The 4004-nt window shown below is 39.7% G+C and overlaps 1 long non-coding RNA gene across 1 annotated transcript; it reads right to left on the bottom strand.

Moving 5' to 3' along the window:
* Nucleotides 1–55: 55 nt before the first annotated feature.
* On the bottom strand, nucleotides 56–1726 carry LOC117130547. The gene is made up of 2 exons (XR_004453905.1): nucleotides 1593–1726; nucleotides 56–723 (listed from the first exon to the last, which is right to left on the bottom strand). It is a non-coding gene; the product is annotated as an uncharacterized LOC117130547 (long non-coding RNA).
* Between the last annotated feature and the right edge of the window lie 2278 nt (nucleotides 1727–4004).

Raw genomic sequence — 4004 nt, 5'->3', positions numbered from 1 at the left:
ATATTCCCAACAGGAAAACTGGGATCACCTGATTTGAAAGTGGGATAGCTTCTTCATCCTAACTCTTATGAGATTTATTCAGCTTCCTGGTGATTCTCCATTACTTATGGTTCAAATCAAGCTTCTTACATCGCGATTCATCCTGGTTTGATTAGAATGACAAAGAAACTGTCATATGCCCAAACAGGAAAACGGGATCACCTGATTTGAAAGTGGGATAGCTTCTTCATCCAACTCCTATGAGATTTATTCAGCTTCTGGTGATTCTCCACTACTTTATGTATCAAAATCAAGCTTCTTACATCGCGATTCATCTGGGTTGATTAGAATGACAAAGAAGCTGTCATATTCCCAAACAGGAAACTGGGATCACCTGATTTGAAAGTGGGATAGCTTCTTCATCCTAACTCCTATGAGATTTATTCAGCTTCCTGAGGATTCTCCACTACTTTATGTATCAAAATCAAGCTTCATACATCGCGATTCATCCTGGTTTGATTAGAATGACAAGAAGCTGTCATATTCCAAACAGGAAAACTGGGATCACCTGATTTGAAAGTGGTAGCTTCTTCATCCTAACTCCTATGAGATTTATTCAGCTTCCTGGTGATTCTCCATAATTTATGTTATCAAAATCAAGCGTCTTACACATCGCGATTCATCCTGGTTTGATTAGAATGACAAAGAAGCTGTCTTATTCCCAAACAAGAAAACTGGGATCACCTGATTTGAAAGTGGGGATAGCTTCTCATCCTAACTCCTATGAGATTTATTCAGCTTCCTGGTGATTCTCTACTACTTTATGTTTCAAAATCAAGCTTCTTACATCGCGGTCATCCTGGTTTGATTAGAATGACAAAGAAGCTGTCATATTCCCAAACAGGAAAACTGGGATCACCTGATTTGAAAGTGGATAGCTTCTTCATCCTAACTCCTATGAGATTTATTCGACTTCCTGGTGATTCTCCACTACTTTATGTATCAAAATCAAGCTTCTTACATCGCGATTCATCCTGGTTTGATTAGAATGACAAGAAGCTGTCATATTCCCAAACAGAAAACTGGATCACCTGATTTGAAAGTGGGATAGCTTCTTCATCCTAACTCCTATGAGATTATTCGACTTCCTGGTGATTCTCCACTACTTTATGTATCAAAATCAAGCTTCTTACATCGCGATTCATCCTGGTTTGATTAGAATGACAAAGAAGCTGTCATATTCCCAAACAGGAAAACTGGGATCACCTGATTTGAAAGTGGGATAGCTTCTTCATCCTAACTCCTATGAGATTTATTCAGCTTCCTGATGATTCTCCACTACTTTATGTATCAAAATCAGCTTCTTACATCGCGATTCATCCTGGTTTGATTAGAATGACAAAGAAGCTGTCATATTCCCAAAGGAAAACTGGGATCACCTGATTTGAAAGTGGGATAGCTTCTTCATCCTAACTCCTATGAGATTTATTCAGCTTCCTGGTGATTCTCCATTACTTTATGTTCAAAATCAAGCTTCTTACATCGCGATTCATCCTGGTTTGATTAGAATGACAAAGAAGCTGTCTATTCCCAAACAAGAAAACTGGGATCACCTGATTTGAAAGTGGGATAGCTTCTTCATCCTAACTCCTATGAGATTTATTCAGCTTCCTGGTGATTCTCCACTACTTTATGTATCAAAATCAAGCTTCTTACATCGCGATTCATCCTGGTTTGATTAGAATGACAAAGAAGCTGTCATATTCCCAAACAGGAAAACTGGATCACCTGATTTGAAAGTGGGATAGCTTCTTCATCTTAACGCCTATGAGATTTATTCGACTTCCTGGTGATTCTCCACTACTTTATGTATCAAAATCAAGCTTCTTACATCGCGATTCATCCTGGTTTGATTAGAATGACAAAGAAGCTGTCATATTCCCAAACAGGAAAACTGGGATCACGTAATTTGAAAGTGGATAGCTTTTCATCCTAAATCCTATGAGATTTATTCAGCTTCCTGATGATTCTCCACTACTTTATGTTCAAAATCAAGCTTCTTACATCGCGATTCATCCTGGTTTGATTAGAATGACAAAGATGTCATATTCCCAAACAGGAAAACTGGGATCACCTGATTTGAAAGTGGAATAGCTTCTTCATCCTAACTCCTATGAGATTTATTCAGCTTCCTGGGTGATTCTCCACTACTTTATGTTTCAAAATGAAGCTTCTTACATCGCGATTCATCCTGGTTTGATTAGAATGACAAAGAAGCTGTCATATTCCCAAACAGGAAAACTGGGATCACCTGATTTGAAAGTGGGATAGCTTCTTCATCCTAACTCCTATGAGATTTATTCGGCTTCCTGGTGATTCTCCTCTACTTTATGTTTCAAAATTAAGCTTCTTACATCGCGATTCATCCTGGTTGATTAGAATGACAAAGAGCTGTCATATTCCCAATAGGAAACTGGGGATCACCTGATTTGAAAGTGGGATAGCTTCTTCATCCTAACTCCTATGAGATTTATTCGGCTTCTTGTGATTCTCCATTACTTTATGTTTCAAAATCAAGCTTCTTACATCGCGATTCATCCTGGTTTGATTAGAATGACAAAGAAGCTGTCATATTCCCAACAGGAAAACTGGGATCACCTGATTTGAAAGTGGGATAGCTTCTTCATCCTAACTCCTATGAGATTTATTCAGCTTCCTGATGATTCTCCACTACTTTATGTATCAAAATCAAGCTTCTTACATCGCGATTCATCCTGGTTTGATTAGAATGACAAAGAAGCTGTCATATTCCCAAACAGGAAAACTGGGATCACCTGATTTGAAAGTGGGATAGCTTCTTCATCCTAACTCCTATGAGATTTATTCAGCTTCCTGGTGATTCTCCACTACTTTATGTTTCAAAATGAAGCTTCTTACATCGCGATTCATCCTGGTTTGATTAGAATGACAAAGAAGCTGTCATATTCCCAAACAGGAAAAACCGGGATCACCTGATTTGAAAGTGGGGATAGCTTCTTCATCCTAACTCATATGAGATTTTATTCAGCTTCCTGGTGATTCTCCACTACTCTATGTTTCAAAATGAAGCTTCTTACATCGCGATTCATCCTGGTTTGATTAGAATGACAAAGAAGCTGTCATATTCCCAAACAGGAAAACTGGGATCACCTGATTTGAAAGTGGGATAGCTTCTTCATCCTAACTCATATGAGATTTATTCAGCTTCCTGGTGATTCTCCACTACTCTGTTGAGAAGAAGGCATTAGATGATGAGATGGATTGCTAATAAGAGAGTGAGGCTTAGGAGAGTAATGGGTTGGAGGAATGAGTTTGGGAGAGGCTAGGCCGTAGGCCGTACCATGGCCGTACAGGCCGTACAAGAGTAGCTCGACCAAGATCACTACCTAAGGGAAGTTACTACACTCGGTTAACTTAAGGTAAAGGAGAAGTCTTACTGAGGCTTTACTGATGTTACCGCGTGAGAGCGAGGGATAAGGGAAGAGCTTATGTGATATGATCATGGACCAGCACAAGGATGGAGATGAAGAGCTCAAAGACAAATCAAGTGAAGAAGAGGATGCCTTAGTCATTCCACCAGGTCCCATCACTCGTGCCAAAGCTAGAAGACTCAAAGAAGCTGTTGGAAGTATACTTATGATCTCATGAAGCAAGAAGACAGCCTTGATGGACGTTTGATCAATCAAGACACTCTCACCACCTTCAAGCTTGTTCCAAACTGATCATCAAGCTAAGCAAGTTGATATGATCATGGACCAGCCAGCTGATGGAGATAGAGATGGCGAGTTTAGAGATGAACCAGCTAAAGAAGATGAGGTCTTATCCATTCCTAAAGGTCCCATGACTCGAGCCAGAGCTAGGAAACTCAAAGAAGCTATTGGAGGACTAATCAGGAAGTCCTTGGAGCAAGAAGAATGTCTTGGAGGAAGCTTGATACTTCAAGATACGCTTATCACCATTCAAGCCATCTTACCATCAAGTTGAGT

Source organism: Brassica rapa, unplaced genomic scaffold, assembly GCF_000309985.2.
Source record: "Brassica rapa cultivar Chiifu-401-42 unplaced genomic scaffold, CAAS_Brap_v3.01 Scaffold0544, whole genome shotgun sequence".
Lineage (NCBI taxonomy): Eukaryota > Viridiplantae > Streptophyta > Magnoliopsida > Brassicales > Brassicaceae > Brassica > Brassica rapa.
This window is presented reverse-complemented; position numbering and strand designations above follow the sequence as displayed.